Source organism: Cupressus sempervirens, chromosome 10 (assembly GCF_028749045.1).
Source record: "Cupressus sempervirens isolate cs-2001-9-10 chromosome 10, ASM2874904v1, whole genome shotgun sequence".
NCBI classification, from domain to species: Eukaryota; Viridiplantae; Streptophyta; class Pinopsida; order Cupressales; family Cupressaceae; genus Cupressus; species Cupressus sempervirens.
The window spans coordinates 708,146,093-708,166,626 of NC_143127.1; positions in this window are offsets into that span (position 1 = coordinate 708,146,093).

The following is a 20,534-nucleotide window of genomic DNA, read 5'->3' on the forward strand; positions in this document are numbered from 1 at the left end:
TCAGATACCTTGTGTTGGCGATACTTCTCCCTGACTATAGTCAATGCACACCCTTTTCTATTTAGTTGTAAATTATGCAATGCATGAATACAATCCTTCATCTCTGATACTTTATAGCTTGTGTAATGTTCTAGCATAGGATTTTGAAGATCGAGGACAATAAAATCCTGCTCAAATTTTAGTATAGACAAGACCAAATAAAAAAATGACTCGATGGAATTTACATTACCCAGGGCAAGTTCCAGGATCAAGAGTCATCCTTACCACAAATATAGCTAATGCAGCTATCATTGACGGAACATAATGGAGAAAGTCATACTCAACAAGGGTGAGTTCAGCAAGATAATTGCCCATGAATTCCAAATGTAGAGATGGAACTTGAATGAAAAAAATTATGAAGGTAAGAATAAAATACTTTTATATATTAAATAATTTTATCTCCCACATTACCTAAGAAAGCTCTTAGTTGTTGGTGTTGTCAGATCATATCGCAAGTAAGTTAGGACATCAATCTCCATTTCTAACACCTATTAGTATTAAGATAAGGATAATTCTCATTTTAAGAATACCATCCAAGAGAGATGTGACAAATCATCTTGCAATAAAAAAGGAAAATTGTACCTCCTCCCTTGTGTAAGTATTATCTATAATGTAACAAAATTCTTCCACATGTGGAGCACAAATTTCTTCGTACTTCCTGAAAGTGACATCAAAGCAGTAGTTAAAAATTGACCAAAGAAAAGAAAAGAAAAGAAAATGTTACAGTAGGCAAGAAGTACACATGAGGCAACAAGCATGCAAGTAAAGTGTATCTAGCACAAGCTTGTACTCCTCAACAACCTGTTACAACAATCTAATTTTGAATTGATTATACAAAATTAATCGCACAACTACAATAGGACAAAATAAATATACAGGTAGCATGAAGAAATGCAATAAGAAACAAACCTCAACAAGCTAATCAACAAGTATGCCCCTCATATTTGCATTGATCTTCTATTGAATTGTTTCAATGTAAAAAGGTAATGCTTGCCATTTTAGATGAAAAAGTAATTGATGACTGTAAGTATTAATCAAAAGAAGCTTCAAGACAATGTCACAAATTTAGTCTAGCTTGACACATGAAAATTAGTAACTTTTTTGCTTCAAGTACCTATATTACTTCATTTAAGCTTAGAACATTAACAAAAATATGCAATTTTTAGTGAAGATATTTATCAACTAAATCTATATCTAGCACACCACATAAAAACAAAGTAATTCACAACTTCCTCTGTAGAACATTGTAGATCCATCCAAGGATCTACAATTATATGCCTATAACAAAAAATTTACAACAATAAGCTGAAGTTGTTAAAAGCATAATACATCTGACAATAGTGAGAATTATACTAACAAGCATTAGAAAAGTGCATAGAAACAAATTAGCTCAATTGAACAATATAAATTTTCTGGACCAAGAATAAAAGATCACTGTGAATAGAGAAAACCTCTACAATGCATAAGTTATCATAAATTTCTATGGCATAAGCAGTACACATCTGAGGATCACCATGGTCCAAATCAATATCAATATAGTGAGAACAACTTGAGCACCCCACACCTTCATGAGATTTGACTAGAATGGCAGGAACTCCTGACATTTGTAGAAGATCAAAATTGTGAGTAAAAAGTAAAAAGAAGAGAATTTGGAAAAATAAATCAAAATGAAAAACAAAACTTAATGAATTATATTTTTAGGTACTCTTAATTAGTTTATGAAATCCCAGTCAAATTACCTTGTTTTGAATTGTTCTCGAGCTCTCTCGATATGTGCTAATTTTGGAAAATTTGTTGCTTTAGAGAAGAAATTAATGCCTCATTAGCACATGTTGAAGAATTTTCATTATTTGTTTTGGCTACAAGCTATTTGCATTGCAATTGCACTGGTATATTTTCTGCAATTGTAGTTAGATCTTTAGAATTAGCCTGTATATTTTGCACATTCTCTCCATCGCTCTTTTTTTCACCAATCCCAACATCATCATTGGAAGAATGATCTTTGGAATTGCAAGAAAAAAGTATCATACCTTTTCAATTTCTACAAATTTGGTATCTGTATTAACATTCTAAATAATTCCTTGGCATTTTCCTTTTCTATTGTTACCCAGGGATGCAACCTAAGCTCATATCACAATACAAATAAATTATATATATCTGAAAGGAAAATGTAAACTATTCAACATACAATAGTGAAAATTTCTTCAAGTGAGAATAGAGGAGATATGACACAAATAGTATCAGGTTCTCTTGAAGATATGTGAAATTTAAATCTAGACCCCAGTGTGCATAGAATACTAAATTAAAGAAAACTTTTGGCCATACAATTTAGACTACACTGCCATTTCTCATCATCTCCTTGAAATAACATGCATAATATAAAAGTTAAAACCAACATAAGTATGCAAAATAAAATTCAGTTTTACCTTAGGTGTCCTAACTCTTGGCAAAGCCAATTCTCCATCTTGATACATGTTAATCACATCTCCAAGTATTGCTCGATGTTTAGCTGGATTAGAAGCATCATGTAAAGAATGTATGGTGGAATCCTCAGATGTTGGTCTTTTCCTTGTCTTCCTTTGGCCCACCAGAGGAAAAGGTGGGGGTAGTTTCTTTTCATAGGAAACAATGTTATTGTTAGATGTGGACTTCGCAACCTTGGCTCGAGTAATACGGACATTATTAAGTTGTTGTGGCCTAGTCATGGCTTGGTCACTTAAGCAACAGTGAAATGAAGAAAGTGGTGATCCATGTGAGACAAGATTCCACCAATTAGAAAAGAGGAGTGGTTGAGGAGAAAGTGGAAAGATAAATCCCACTTAGATCACATTTTTAAGTGTAGAGAAATTAAATAAAAATAATTTATTTTATTTCCTTTTTTCATCAAAAGAGATATTTAAGTGGGATTTTTATTTAATTAAAAGGGAGCAAGTTCTTTTTAATTAAATAGAAGATATTTAATTTAATTAAAAGAGAGGTTTTTCTCTTAATTAATTAAATGTGAATGAACTGTTTAATTAAAAGAGAGGTTTTATTTTAATTAAATGGGGATTTTATTTTATTTAATTAAAAGAGAAGATTTTCTTTTAATTAAATAAGACTTGGAATAAAATGATCAATCTTAGAAATTAAATAAATCGAATTTGATCAAGGAAATTGATTTGAATATATTAAAAACCATTGATTCAGAAAATTTGATAAATTGAATAATGGGGGCCCATAGTCTAGGCGACCATTTTTGGGTGCATACATTTGCCCCTCTTTGACTAATGGGTGATCGATTCGGGAACACATGTAGTCAAAGAAAGAAATTGAAGTGTGAGGTCAATTTGGGATCACAAAACAACCCAGATGTGTGGTCGACTCGGGAACACATCAGGACAAAGAATACAAATAAATTTTAACTTGAAAAAGTCGAGGATAAAATTGATAAAACTGAATCAAGGATTGAAATTGATAATTACTGCCCCCTCGTGATCGAAATCGAAATGAGATAGAGGAGAAACAACAAATTGATAAATTTGATCAAATCAAACAAAAGATAAGGTTCTTGATGTAAGATGAAAGATATAAGAATCATAGAACCAAGGCAGATCATCAAGCATGAAATATTATGCCCCAAAGGTGATTTAGAAGAAAAGAAGTGGGGAAAAAGAAAATGGAAGATAGAAGTTTGAAGGATATGGAAAGAAATAGAAATAAGAAAAGAAAATGCTCCAAAAATCAATCAGCTGTTTAAGATAGAAATTTTGATTGAGATCACGAAAGAAAATAAGGAAATGAAGATCAAAATGTGACCACAATTGATTAAATGTCCACAATAAAGATGAAAGGAGAACCCTCTCAAACTCATAATGCAGCCTAAAAATGCAAACTAACATGAACTCTAATGATGCAAACTACATGAAATGCAATGGTGTACTTGCAAAAGAGCAACTGTAACATAGGATTTTGTGTTCATCATTCATTAGAGAATGTAAAAGAACTTATTTTCATCATTGGGCAATTATTAACGGACATCGAAAAATCACACAATCATCACTAGTTACAAATGCAACTATGAAGATATGAATGTGATTTATATTGGATTGAAATGTGGAAAGATTCTAACATAAGCATCAAAGACATAAAGGTCAAGATGACTTCGATGTTAGCTTACCCAATTTAATATAGAAAAACTATGCTCGCATCAAGGCATAGATGCCAAGATGACTATAAGAATGGTTGTGCAAAAATAATCAAGGATGATGTCTCAAATCTCCTAAGTGTTTCAAGGGGACAACAAAAGACACTCTAGAGTTCAAGACCACACCCGCAAGCAAAAAAAAAACAAATAAAAACATGTCCCATGCCCCAAGTCCTCTAGCGATGCATCCCAGAGAGACTTATTAGACAAGGACACTCAACAAAAATCAATAACAGTCACCACACAAAGAAAAGATCACACCATAAGTCAAGCATTAAGTGTTGAATTAAAAAATTTAAGTGTGTTAATTGATATTGAGTTCTGAGGACAAGGATCAAATGCTTGTAGGAAGGTAAGATCACATGATGATACTGGGTAAGACCAAACCAATAAGTGTTGAAAAACACTTGATGTCAATGGGTGTTGAAAAACACCATTTGCGAGGTGTCCTAAAGACTCACACATCTAAGAAACCAAAGCTAACATAGTTATGCCCCCTAGACAAAGACCAATTCCAAAGCAAGGTAACCAGGACAAGGCAAGGTGGAGAAAGGCTAAGTGTCGAGGACATGTGCTAAGAAATAGGGGTGCAAAGGCCTCAAGTAGCACCTGTTTCCAAGTTTTCACCACTTGGATTTTTTTTTTTTTTTTTTTTTTTTTTTTTTGCTACCAAGGCGCCTGTTTCCAGGTTTTCACCAAGGCACTTTTTCTATTTTTTTTGAATTTTTGAATTTTTTATTTTTTATTTTTGTATTTTTGGAATATATAATTTTTTTGAAGATACATCAAAGTGCCTTTTGCTAGGTTGTCACTAAGATGATCATTTTTTCAGGACATTTTTCAATTTTTAGAATTTTTACAATATATCATTTTTTTGGATTTTTTAAATATATCAATTTTTTTGGATTTTTTTCAGGATCAATAAATATGTACAAAGATACCCCTAGATAGAATGGGCATTAAACTCTTAAGCAAGATCACATCGTGCAGTCCCAATGTCTAACAAGGTGGAGGACGTGATGAAGCAATAAGCTAATGGATATTATGGATAAGCAAGGAGTGTATGAAGCAAGTGAAAGTGATCTTCAAAGGTTGATTCCTCAAGAGTACCCAAGCTAGGGAAAATTTGTCATGTAAAGAACATTTGGACAAGAAATGAAAGGCCAGTATAGGATAATTCAAGAAAGCATAATGTAAAAGTGGGAAAGATGCAATCCAAAGAAGTAGACATGTCAAGAGACTTTATAGCATCATATTTTACTCTTTTTTATTAGATCAAGACCAAAAGGGTAAATGGGAAAAGGATAGAGAAAGACTAGAATGAATGGAGGAAAATAGATATGAAGGCTAAACATGAAAGGAATGAAAACAAGATCATCATAAGATATCTCACAAGATAGCCAAATGTTTGTCTATAGGTCAACATTGTCAAGATCAAAGAGAGAAGACGAAATGAATGAAAGATGTAGAAGAACTACGCATGATGCCTATTTGTTAGGTTTTCATCATGGTACTTATCCAAGGAACCACAAGGGAGTGGTTTTCACCATAGGATGAATTCATTTCTCTTTACTTTTGCTACCAAGGTGCCTGATTACCAGGTTTTCACCAAGGCACATTTTCAAAATTTTCATTTTTTTTTTCTTTCTTTTTTTTCAATCTTTTTCAATTTTTTTTGGAAGAAGTCAAGCTTTTGAGATAATGCTCTTTGAATGTTTAAACCATGATATACAAAGGAATTCAAATGATATGCTCAAAGATGCCGATAGGGAAAGGAAGATGGAAGACAAAAAAATGGAGGATATGGCTTTATGCAAAGCAAGTGAGATTGGAAGATAGAAATGAAGGCAAGATCAACGTCAACACACACCTTGAAGGGTGGCGAAAGGATGGAGAAAATGTGAATGAAGGAATATGTGAAGGAATATGGTGAGTGGATAGAAAAGGTTGCAATTTAGGCACATGGAATGGAAGAATGCTTTTGGAAGAAGATGAAGCGGAATTCTTTGGAAGCTTGAATGTCAACTTCAATTGTTGTTCAACATTAGACTTTCTCAAGAAAGACTTTGGAATCCATATAGCCATAGGCCTCTTTATATTTCTTTTTGATGATGTAGAGATAATATCTTCAATGATGGATTTTGGAACCCATACTTGTCTTATAATTTTTTTCTTAGATATCTCTTTTGACTTTATGCCCCCATGTCGATTAGATGAGACATGGTGGTCTACCTTTTTATATGGATTCTTGAATTGCTTATTTTTCTTGTATTGAACATTCAAGTTACTTCCAAAAGACTTGGGACTTGTGGAAGAAGAAGGATGATATGACTGGTATAGGTGAGTGGGTGGATGGAAAGAATTCAAGGATATGCATCTACGTTGATCTTGAGGAAAGATAGGATAGGGAGGGATGTAAGGACCCAAGATGGAAGGAAAATGTGAAGGATTTAGTATTGGTGGGGGAGGTCCAAGGATGGATGTGGAAGATGCAAAAGGGTAATCAATAAGTTCATCAATATCTATATGATAATCAAGGACATCAGCATCTTTAGAGTGAACATTAGGATTTTCAATAATATCATGAACATCTTGAATAGGAGAAACTTCTTTAATAGGAGAACTTATAGCTTGAGAAGACTTAGGAAGAGTAGAAAGTGGAAGGGAACATGGAGTGGTAGAACAAGAAGATGGAATACTTTGATCTTGACAAGAATCTTTGGATAGCATAAGTGTAGAGTTTCTCTCTTGATTTTCAATAGGCTCAACAATGGAAGTAACAACACTATTTTTAATAACCTTAATGGAAGTATCATCTTTGGAAGGTGCAACTATATTAAGGTCATTTTGATTGTCAATAAGCTCAGTAGTGTAAGTAGTATCTTGATCTTTCTTAGGAGAAGACTTAAGACATGGTGGAATGAATGAGAAAGGGTGTAAGGGATCAAAAGAACCATGAAATGTATCAAAACATTATGAAAAGGATTGGATGACATATAAGGTTCTTGATCTTGATCTTTTTTTATATTCTTTTCTTTATCATTTTTAGAGTCCTCTTGACATGAAGCCACTCCTAAGGAGAAGGAAGCATGTTGGAATTGTATGGAAGACTTTGGAGGAGATTGTGAAGGACTAGCTAAAGTGGGCATTATAGTGCATGAAGGCTTAGGTTCTTTAGGTTTAGCATTATCAAAAATATTTGCAGCCAAGTAAAGGTTAGCTTGAGTTTCTTTAAGAGGTAGCCCTTGAGGATAACTATAAGGAACTGAATGAAAATCATAAGGATCTTTGTTGGATGAAGGATTGATAGAAGATTTGAGAGACTCAGAATCTTTAAGGGATGTATGGATAGTGGAGGAAGTAGAAGATGGAAGGGGAGCATCAGAAGACAAAGGTTCAACATTAACATGATCTTGCTCAAGAGTGTAATCTTTATTTTCAGCATGAGGGTTCTTAGAAAAGGAACTCTTATCCCATTGATGTTGTATTTCAGCACCAAAAAATGCTTTCTCTTCGTCAAAAAATGTAGATTTATCATTTAGGTATTGTTCACAAAATTTATCAATGTTTTTTTCAAGATTTGATTCATGTGAATTACCATCAATATCTTTTCGTGACTCATCCCCTTTAAGCACAAGCATAGGACTAGGAGGACTTTTAGGAACTGTTGGAATGTAATAATCATCACCATCATAATCATTGTCACTAGAAGAATTATAGATAGGCATATCACAAGACTTTTCATGTTGTTAATTATCATATGTCTTAATAAGAGGAATAAGACTCTTGGTAGAAGTAGAAGAAGAATGATATCGTGAAAAAGAGGTAGGTGAAGACCTAGATGGATGATATCTAGAAGAGTCATGGTAAGATTTAGAAGATGAAGTATGTGAATGATATTTAGAAGAATTATCGTAAGACTTAGAAGATGAAGAATATGAAGGATATTTAGAAGAATCATGATAAGACTTGGAAGATAAGGAATTTGAACGATATTTAGAAGAATCATGATAAGACTTGGAGGATGAAGAATTTGTATGATATTTAGAAGAATCATGATAAGACTTGGAAGATGGAAAATATTTGGAAGAAGGATATTGTGATTTGATCTTACACATGATCCTAGCAAAGGTGTATGATTTATCCATTTTTTTAATCATTTTTGTTGCAATGTTAGCATCCATGCATCTATTGGAGTGACAACACTTTTCAAATTCAAGAAGGAGGTGGATTTCATCTGAGCTCAAATGAGGATCCCTAAAAAGATATCCAAGATCCATGGTTCTAGAAGAAGAAGAATCAAGTATGGAAGAAGAGAAAGAATGAATAGAAGAAGGTAGACTATATGATAATAGGAGGAAAAGAATCAAGAAGACATGAAGAAGAGGAATAATGGAAATGAGAGACTAGAAAGACATGGAAGATGAAAAAGAAAGAAGACCAAGAGTCATTTTGAGAAATTTGATACCATTTGAGATCATTTGAATGTTGAGCAACATGTAATAGCACTTGTAATCAACATAAAAGAAAATGTACTAGTTGATAGGATAACCCTAAGAAACATTGGTATCAAACTAGGATAGTAAAAGCACTAACTTGTCCAAAAGAGATGTGATAAGATAGAATTTTGCAATAGGCATAAACCAACACTGCCACAGAGATGCTCACAACTTTGGGTGAATACCCTAGCACATATGGACCAGGAGGATGATTTACCCAAATTATAAATAATTAAAATTGATTTTTTTTTTTTTTTTTTTTATGAAAGTGTGGACAAGAAATTACTAAAACTCTCCAAGTGTAATATCAAAGGATCCAAGTGTATATATTTCTCAATAAGGACAATTTCTATCTTACCAACTCCGAACAAGGTCTCTTGTGAAATCAATGACTACTAATTCAAGAGGTCAAAGCATAATAACCCATGGTGCAAAAAGGCTTTTAACAATGAGAAAAGTAGCCTAATCCAAATAGGACCAACCTAGGAAGACTAGGAATAATGGGATAACAAAGTTATTCGATCGTAAAGTCTCAACTTAAGAACTCAGATTTTGTTCATTTTAAATATCCAACTAGATGTATCAATAGATTCTTTATCATAAACCAAGCACGCAAGATAGAAAATAGGGATTTCAAGCAAACAGTCTTCAAACAATGAACAAGGGGCAAAGCAACCTTGCACATGAGCAATCAAGTGACTTAGTTTATGCTAATCCCTAAGAGAGCTAATTGTGTATGTTCTCAAAAAGTTTCACAATCATTGCATAGATCCCTAGAAAATAAAAGTTGGCCTCTCTAAGGTTTTTAGTAATGGTTTGACTCTGCAACTTTTATGATTCACAAGGGTGACCTCCAATCTCGGCGCATCGAGGTTTTGACACAGTCTGAGAACTTAATCTTCAAGAGCTGCTAGGGAGATCTGACAACCCACAATGAACCATACCCCATGGAGATTTCTTCCACGAGGACATTTATATAGCGATTGTTGCAACCACGGCAGAAGTGGCTATTACCGCTTGAGGTTCCGTCTACAGTTTGCCCTGTATAGGGATTGTCTGCTATGGTTAACCCTCTCTAAAGGTGACCGACTCACAATAGTGGACCACAAGGGGACTTAGCTTTCAGATCCAAGGTTTTGACACCTTTTCACTTTTAGCCCAATCAAAGCAACCAGATTAATCCGACACGCTAACTAAGATTATCTCAAGATCTATGATATCAACCCCTAGTGATCTATCAACCTCTCTAGAGAAAGGATGCCTCAATCACCAAGTTGAAGATCCATCTATCTAAGAGATTCTCAAAGTATCCTCTCCACCTACAAGGAATCCGTCTTTGAGAGGAGTTTCACTAGGAACTCACTCCCTCAAGATCCATGAATAGTATTCATGGGGCCTAATTACTATGTGTGTACAGATGTTCATTCCCCAAAAGCAAATCTATCCAAGAATAATAAAAAAGCACAAGGTGGTACACTTAACACTTTAACTAATGTAAGGTGAGTCCAAATATGTGGAACACTTAACCCCTCACACAAGCCAAAACGAGTCCACAACTCAAAGATTATTGAGTTCTAGAAAGCAAAAGAGGGTTGCCAAGTGGAGCACTTAACGCTTCTATCTTGTAGACCCATCCCCTTTAATGTGGCACTGATCTTGCAACCACGGGGTGGAATGAGGGGCCGACGGATTCAGCGAGTCCAATAACCCAATATAGCTATCTAAATCTATCACTAATAATCAAGCTTGCTAAATAAAAATCAATGGAGATTACAACCTAGTATCAATTATGCATGTGTTTGAAAAATAAAAGCATAAGCAAAACACACAAGCTAGACAAATGAGAGGTTCATTTTAAAGTTCCAAATCAAAGTGTTATCAGCCAAAGAAGAATACCTGAAGTCCTCGCAACGCGCTTAGTAGATCTTACCTATTTTTAACAACTTTAGCACTTTTTTCCAATGAAATCATAACTTGCTGCTATGCTGTTCCAAAAAAAATTAGAAAACATAGAAAAACCCAAAACAGTGAGCAGTTAACAGAAAAAAATCAGAAAAATACGAAAATCCCTGCAAAAAAAATACGAATAACCTAGTCAACATGATTAGACCTTTTTTTTGCTATGATTTTGAACCCAAAAATAGAAATGAAAAGAAGAGACCCTAGTAAAAGCTAAAGAGCTTTCCAAAAATGTAAGAAATTCAAAAAAATTTCTTCATTTGTGCCCTAGGGACCCAATTTTTCAAAATAGGCCAGATTCATCAAATCGAGTTTTTGATCTTTAATACGGCCTCAAAATTCAAAACACAAAGAAAGAACCCCCATTAGAATTCAAAAAGCTTTCTGAAAATGTAAATTTTTCTAAAAAATACGCTGATTTGCGATCAGAAATAGCTTTTTATGAAAAATAAAGAGAAATTCATAACTCGCGCAATCATGTCAAAATGATCTGAAAATCGAACTGGGACATGTTGGGCACATAAAAAACCCACAAAAAAAATTTCAGAACCAAACTCTAAGTGGTTTAAAAGATATGATTGAATCTTTAAACCAACTAGATTTTTTGCCTGCAAACCAATCTATATATGGGTTGGCCTTAAAACCAAAGTGAAAAATTTACAAAAGCACTTGATTAGATCCAATATGCTACTGTAAAAAATCAGAGATGAAAAATAAAAGCAAATGGAGCTAGAAACTTGATTCAAGCCCCACGGTGGGTGCCAAAAATGTGTGCTAAAATGTTGTCACACTTCTATGAATCATTACATGTAAGAAAACTCAAGAATGAGCCCTCACAAATCGATCCATAGCTCTCTACTCATAGAGTGCAAGGGTTTGCAATGGAGGCCCTCAGTTTGACCTATTTTTGTGCCCATGCAAGTACACCATGAGATGAGAGATTCAAAGAGGAAAAGCAAGAATGCTAGTCTCCATGATCTTCAAATATGCATGAAAATAAGATCTAATCTATGAAAGAAAAATCTAATCTATAAATGCAAGATTTAAGCTAAAAGCCCATGATGGGTGCAAGAGAGAAAAAGACAAGAAAATAGAAGTTCTCCACAAAAAGCTTTTGTATTCAAACTCCTTCAAAAATTGGTCTTCAAACCTGTAGCATAACGATAGCATAATCATGGGTGTCTAACATGAAGAGAGGGCTCTCCCTTATAAAGGAAATTATGGAGGTGAGAGGCTTCTCACAACCAATATGGGATAGTAGAGCTTGATCCATGTGAGACAAAATTCCACCAATGAGAAAAGAGGAGTGGTTGAGAAGAAAGTGGTGATCCATGTGAGACAAGATTCCACCAATTAGAAAAGAGGAGTGGTTGAGGAGAAAGTGGAAAGATAAATCCCACTTAGATCACATTTTTAAGTGTAGAAAAATTAAATAAAAATAATTTATTTTATTTCCTTTTTTCATCAAAAGAGATATTTAAGTGAGATTTTTATTTAATTAAAAGGGAGCAAGTTCTTTTTAATTAAATAGAAGATATTTAATTTAATTAAAAGAGAGGTTTTTCTCTTAATTAATTAAATGTGAATGAACTGTTTAATTAAAAGAGAGGTTTTCTTTTAATTAAATGGGGATTTTATTTTATTTAATTAAAAGAGAAGATTTTCTTTTAATTAAATAAGACTTGGAATAAAATGATCAATCTTAGAAATTAAATAAATCGAATTTGATCAAGGAAATTGATTTGAATATATTACAAACCATTGATTCAGAAAATTTGATAAATTGAATAATGGGGGCCCATAGTCTAGGCGACCATTTTTGGGTGCATACAGTTGTGGCCTAGTCATGGCTTGGTCACTTAAGCAACAGTGAAATGTACAAAGCCCACCTCTTCTAACTCCGAATTTTTGAATAACATTTGCATAGAAGATTCAAGTGAGAAAATATGTCATGAAACATGACCTATTACTCCTATGAACAAATCAAAAGTTGTAATTTGCAAACACAAAATCTTGAAATGCAACTAAAATCACAGAATTAATCAAGAGTAACTCCATTTCTAGATAACAACTTGACCATTAATTTCCAGTCTGAGTTTCATGTTATTTCATAGGAGAGTAAAACTAAATTACTTTATTAGGTAGTTGTAAGTAACTGGTATAACAATGCCTTACATATTTTATGTAATTGTTCTGTAATTTCACTACTGGCTAGTTAAAATCTTGTCTTCTGTGGGATGAAACTTGCTATTTAAGGTGGTCAACAGTGACTTCACTCACAGATAATTATTGGCATCTTAAATCCTAGTCTGATTATGAATGCTATTTTGGAAGAGGTTAAATGTAGTTCTACATAAGAAGAGAACTTACTCACTATTTGGCAAGATGAAATGACAAATCAACCTGAGATTACAATTCTAAAATATCATATGATTTTATTCTAATAACCATGTAGTAAGAAAACTTTGACACCTTTGCTCAGTGAAAGGTAAAATATCTATGTCATTTTTACATATATATGCTTAAATGAGCATAGAGGAACTAGCATGCAATATAAAATTGAACTAGCTACTATTCCTCGGGCACAGTCATAACCAATACCTCTAAAATGATAGTTGAGTTTGGCTCTTGATTGATCATAATGTAGTAATCTCAAGGAATTTGTGTCCTATTCTTTTCACACATTTTCTTCCTTATTTCATAGTTTTTAGGTTCAAATAATCGGGCTAGTGTTTGTAAGACAATGATTGATAGAGCACAGCCGGGTTTAGATTTTAAGTTTTCTACAATGTGGAAACTCTTCCACCCTCTATGATCTATGTGATTGGTGGAAGATTGCCACAACATTGTACATAATTTTATATTATTTGTTTTCTATAGGAGAATAGATAATCTTGGTGGAGAAGCAGTGTTGAGTGTTTATTTGCTGATTGTGAAAGAGCCTATGTGAGCACCAGTCAACATGAATGGGCTTTCCTTCAAGGATAATGATATTTGGTGAAGGAATATATATGGGGAGGAAATTTATGAATTTTTGGTGTAGTCCTTTTATTTTGGTGATGTTGTTAGAGGTCTCATTGAATAGGCCCTAGTTTAGTGACCCTAGAACAAAGGGTTTGGCAGAAAATGAATTGGATGGCTAATAGAACCTTGGAGATTTCAAAATATCTTATTTTATGAGCCCTAGAAAGACTATTTCAATGCTTTGGGACAAGAGGATAAGTGGAGCTATGAGTTACTTTGAAAATGGGAGAGAAGTAGGCCTTGTTTGGTGTCACTAGGGGTATTGGATCTTGGGTATGGTCCAAAAGAGTTGATATTGAAACTTAGGGAGGATGTATATATCCCAAAAGGGTATCTTAATCAGGTTCTAGTTTCCCTAGTTGTTTGGGAAATATTGGAGAAAAATCCAAATTAGTGACTGGGATAAAATGAACCACAGTTGTTAAGATGAACCATGGTAATCATATCATTCATGGGATAAAATGGGGTTGTAGTAGAAATCATCTCTCTTTGCAAAATATCATGTTTTAATTATTTGACTAGAAAATTGCTCTTACCTAAAAATGATAAGGAGCTGGCTTATTTCTGAATCTCCATAAACAAAGGCTTCATTCGGGACATTTCAACTACATAATTAAGAACCCATTTCAAATATCCATGAATCATAAAATTGAAGTGAAATATATAATTTAGGAGCAATAGAATATAAAGGGATAGAAGATAAAAATTCTTAAGAGAAATATAAATATGTACAACCATTAAATTAAAGTAGTAGATTGCAAAAAGCTTACCAAATATGCAACCAACAAACCACATGTCCACAGCTATGGAGTAAAGGGTGTCTCTCAAAAGCACCTTAGGAACCCTGTACGAAAGGGTCATAATCTGCAGCAAGAAGCAAGGTATTAAAATAATGTTAAAATAATAGCTCAAGTTGATTTGAACATAACATAATTCCCTAGAACCTATGAACGTATTTTTATGGTATTATGCAACTATGGATAATGTAGCTAAAGTTAATTAATAGACATAACTAAAATCTATTGTTGAACAAAAACTATATGCATCAAAGTCCAACTAAAATCTATAGTTGAACAAAAACTCTATGCATTAGTTCTTAGTTTAATAAGTTTATATATAGTACATAAAGTTTAGTATGGGCTCATTACCTTTGGCATCTAGATTGAGATTCATGTTACCCTGAGTTAAAGCCATGGTGTCCATGTCTTTGTTGTTTTTTTAGTAATTTCATATAGACCCTAAAGTATGAAATGATCTCTTCATCTCTAGCATCTAGATTGAAATTTGAGATAACATACAGTGGCCTTTATTGCTTCAATTCCAATTAATCTTAAATAGTTATTAGCTAGGTAAGAAGAAAATAGAATCTAAAATCAAGATAAATTTTTTAAAAAACCGTCCCACTTGATGGGTATATTTCTTGATAGAAATAGTGAATGTTCTTCTGAGCCCAAGATTTGCAATTTTGATCAAATCCCTTTCTTGGTCCACTAGTAGATTGTTGGGATTCAAATCCCTGCACATTCTAATTATGTTTCAAACAAAATAGATTGAAAAACAAGAACAATATTCAAAAGAAGTAAAAAATTTACAATCCAGGTTATACAAATGGGAGAACCTGTGCATTACACCCCTACTATGGCAGTAAGAAACACCCTTGCATATCTGGTACAAGAAGCTCTACAATCCAAAAATTAACTTACAATCGTAGAAAGAATATAACAAATAACAATTAAATTATTGAAACAAAATAAATTTTCTTCATGCAACATTTGGAATAACCCAACTGAGCAATTACATGAAATCTTGAAAAAATTAACAACATTCAACAATAGAGCTCCTTGGTTATTGATATAAAATTTTAATCCTTTCTCAATGTCTCATAGTTTAAAAGGCTCCATTTTCTATGAACATTGTCTATGCATACAATAAAATTGCATGATGGTTACTTATTGATATAGTTAAATTAATAGAAATTACCTTGATAATGTGGGCAGACAATTTCTTTTGTCCACGGCAATAACCAGCAATATATTTCTTGAGATCAGAGTCCATGTATTGAAAAACAAAATACAAAAGAAGCTTATTATGTTTGTGCTTTATATGTTTCATGTCTAATAGCCTACAATAAAATACCAATTGATCAATATAGCTGTTGAAAATGGAATTTCTTATGAACAAGTAATTTTTTCATGAGAAGAAAACATTGGACTATGATCATAAGTAAATCCTATTATAAAAAAGAGTATCCTAAATGCGTTGGATCTATTCATAACATATTTCTTACAGCCAACCATTTAGAAAAATTTGAGGGGAAAGCATGGTAGGATGCATAGAGACTATCACCCACAACTTAGCCCTAGAGCAGAACAACCATCCAAGTCTTCAACCCTGTGGCCCACAAGGAAACCAACTTGGTGTAGGCTACTTAATTGAGGGAACCATGATTGTTTTATCTTCTAGAGAATTAAAAAAAAAATTATGAATCCAAGATGAATTGGTAATCAATTCCTTGAATAATCTCTTTTTATGATTCTCAAGAAACTTGCTAAATTTATACATGTATATATGTATATTGCTGGTTACTTTTCAGAATTTCCTGATTCAATGGACAATCCTCTTGATTGATCCTTTATTAATGGTCTAAAGTGTTGATCTTTTCTTATTCCCATTTGATTATTTTCATATTTAACTTCTTATTTGCTTTGATTTTGCTCGATTAATTGGTTCCTTGATGTTTTATGATTCCTCCCTTTTTTATTTTTAGACATGTTGTCATTAATGCCAAGTATACTGTTAGCACAATAGAGGAATTGTAGAGGTTTGTAGATTGAAATGGTCATATGATGAACATTGTTATTAGGCAGCAACATCTAATCAACTTTGCAACACTCCTCACTTCCAAAGTCCCCTCAAGAACTTCCTTCTAGGCTACCCAAGTGCACTTAATGCTTCCCAAACACCATAACTTCTTCCAAGGCCTAAAACTTCATTCTTCATTCATGAAACATCTTCTTATGGATTAACAAACATGTTCCATCCATCCCTTCATTCTGGACCACTAATCTCTTACCCAACACTCACATCTAGCCCTTAAAGCTAGTAGCCCTCACCAGTCACTAATTTGTGTTTTCCTCCAACTTTTCCAAACCACCAAGGAAAATAAAATGTGTTTTAGATACCCTTTTGGGATCTACAAATCCTTCCTAAGTTTCAATACGAACTCCTTTGGACCATACCCAAGATCCAATACCCCTAACCTATCCACACTAGGCCTAATTCCTCACGTTTACAAAACAACTCACATCTCCATTCATACCTATGAATCCAAAGGCTGAAATAGTCTTTCCTAATGTTTCAAAGCCATAGATTCTAAGGTTTTTGTGACTTTATCCCATACCCATTTGCCTAGCCACTAAACCCTTGATTTTAGGGACATACCATGAGGGTTTGATCAAAAAGACTATTCCAGACCACTCCAGGCCAAACTAATTGCATAGACACTTAAATTTATGTCCCAACATGAAGGATTCACCCCCCAAACATCTTCAAACATGGAATGATCCACTGTCTATTAGACTGGTGTCTAATCCGAGCTAAACCTCCATCAGCAATTACCATCCAAAACTGCACTTACACCAAGTTTTCCCACTCTCCTGCATTTGGTTAATATAGTACAAATAAATTATCAAAACCTCATTCTCTCCCACTAATAATTGTGACTATAGGTGGTAGGAGAGAATCTACATTAGAAACTTCAGAATAAGTACAGTTGACTATGCCTAACCAGTCACTGGTTTGAATGCACCAGTCTATTATTCCTTACTCAACCTGCAATGAAAATTAAAAATGCGTGGAAAAGATTAAAAAAAAAAAAATTCTCACATTAAATATTAGTCAAAATGCATTTGATATATCATAGGAACTCACTGTTCCATGGGACAGAGATTGAATTGTAGAGAACAGGATTATTTTATTGATTAATTTTTTTCACAATGCCTTGTCTCACCACCCCAACTCTACTTCTCCCCCAAAGACTCAATAAATCCCTTCTAAATAACCAAACAATAGTAAACAACCACTGTTGTCTAACTATATGACCGTTACCAGTTAGTTATAAACTAAAATTTGTTGTCTAAGTTGACACAAAGTGTCAACTTCGACAACTTACAATCATATATGCCTTTAATATATTTCACTAACCTTTTCAAAGGTTTTATAACTTCACTAACCCTTCCAAAGACACCTAAAACCCTTACAAGCTTTACTAGGCCTAAATTGTCAATATGGCAAATTGTAACTTTTAAGCATTTTTAGTGCTTTCAAAAATTTTAATTGGCCTTAGAGGCCATATTACATTTGTTTTAGACCTTATAGGCCTTTAGATCCCCAAAAAAATTGACCTTTCAATAGCCTCCTAGGTGCATGTTAACATTACAATGCCCTTAACTTCAATACATGCCTTTATAGTTTAGTCTTCAAAACATCAATTACAAAAATGGACCATTGGTCTAGTTACATTCAAAATTTGATCTTCCTCAATCATTAAACCAAATGACCCTCTCCTTATACCCTTTGCAACTACTGCTCCAATCCATAAATTCCTATTCATAAACAGGTAGCATTTATAAAATGCATAATATATGTCTGAATCAGTGATTGATAAGATACAATCCATAAGTAGGAGATATGTTAACACAACAAGTCAAATTGTGATATTGCTATCAGGATTTAACTATGTGATTTTTGAGTCAAACTTGTCAATACATATTTAATGAAATGAATGGAACCCATCTCTCATAAGAATGAATGGAATAATTAGCACTCATTGGATCTAGGTGATGCTCACAAAGGTGAAGCACCAAGACTTCTCAGGAGGTCACCCATCCCAATACTACTCTAGCTCTAGCACGCTTAACTACAAAGTTTCCTCCATGGCTAAACCCACTCTGCTTGCAACTCCATTTGCAAAACCTTCACCAAGTGTTGTGCCTTATGAACCATTCATTAGAAAGCCCCTTAAGCTCATCAATTGATAAGTAGGAGATATTTTTCCATAGCAAGTCACATTGTGATATTGCTATCGGTATTTAACTGTGTGATTTTTGAGTCAAACTCATTGACCCATATTTCATGAGTAGTGGTTCACTGAACCCATCTCTCATGAGAATGATTGGAACACTTAGCACTCATTGGATCTAGGTGATGCTCACAGAGGTGGAGCACCGATATTTCATGGGAGGTCACCCATCCTAATACTACAGCTTGAGCACACTTAACTACAAAGTTTCCTGATAGAAATATCATAATTTTTCAAAAAAAAATTTAACCCTTATATTTTATCACAATAGCTTGCTAGTTCATCTACACTTGTGAGGAATTGGATCACACACTCCTAGATCTACTTAGTAAAGTGCAATTGGCTACACTAAAAAAAGGAAAAGGACTTGGTTTACGTGCATTCAAATCTATTGCTACTTAAACAAAGTGGCTAAGAGGGGACACAAGGGACTAAGATAATAATCCCATAACATATTAACTTGGATCTTCCACTTCCCACTTTGCTGCACTTGATGTTGATGATGACTATGGGCAAATTTGTGGGCATTGGAGTGCTAGTGCCAATGCCAATGCTAGTGGAGCCCTATTTGTGGTTCTTCTAATTTACCACTACCTATATCATCTAATATAGATGGTGATGATATTTTATAAGTCCCATATTATTATTTTTTAAATGATGACTCACTATTGACAATTGACATTATTATTATTTAATTTTAATATATATTATAACATTTGAGTTTCACTAATATATCATTAGTATTTTGAACTGAAATACTACTACAAATATGCATTTTATTTTATTTTATATGTTTTTGTATTGATGAACTCAACACCAGATTCTTTTTGATAAAATCCTCAAACTAGACCTATGAACTTGAACCCAAACCACTACGAAGGCTAGTAACTTAGATTTTAAGTAAACAATCTTTGAGAAATTATTTCTTTATTTTATGGCCCCATCTTGAGCATTGTTTTCTCTTGTGGGTTTATGCATACATTGTAGGAGTATCTTGCCTTTGTTTGACTTGTTGTAGAAAATTATCTTCTACTCATCAATTGATGAGCTTAAGTGGCTTTCTAATGAATGGTTCATAAGGCACAATATTTGTTGAAGATTTTGCAAATGGGGTTGCAAGAAAAGTGGGTTTAACTAGAGGAAACTTCGTAGTTAAGCGCGTTCGAGTTGCAGTAGTACTGGGATAGGTGACCTCCTGAGAAGTCTCAGTGCTTCACCTCTATGAGCATCACCTAGATTCAATGAGTGCTAAGTGTTCCATTTATTGTCATGAGAGATGGGTTTGGTGAACCACTACTCATCAAATATGGGTCAATGAGTTTGACTCAAAACTCACACAGTTAAATCCTGATAGTGATATCACAATTTGACTTGTTGTGGAAAAATATCTCCTACTTATCAATTGATGAGCTTAATTGGCTTTCTAATGAATATTTCATAAGGTGCAACACTTGGTGAAGGTTTTGCAAATGGGGTTGCAAGAAGAGTGGGTCTAACCATGGAGGAAACTCCATAGCTAAGTGCGCTAGAGCTGGAGTAATACTAGGATGGGTGACCTCCTGAGAAGTCTTGGTGCTTCACCTCTGTGAGCATCACTTAGATCCATTGAGTGCTAAGTGTTCCATTCATTATCATGAGAGATGGGTTCAGTGAACCACTACTCCTGAAATATGGGTCAATGAGTTTGACTCAAAAACATAGTTAAATCTTGATAGCAATATCACAATTTGACTTGTTGTGGAAAAAT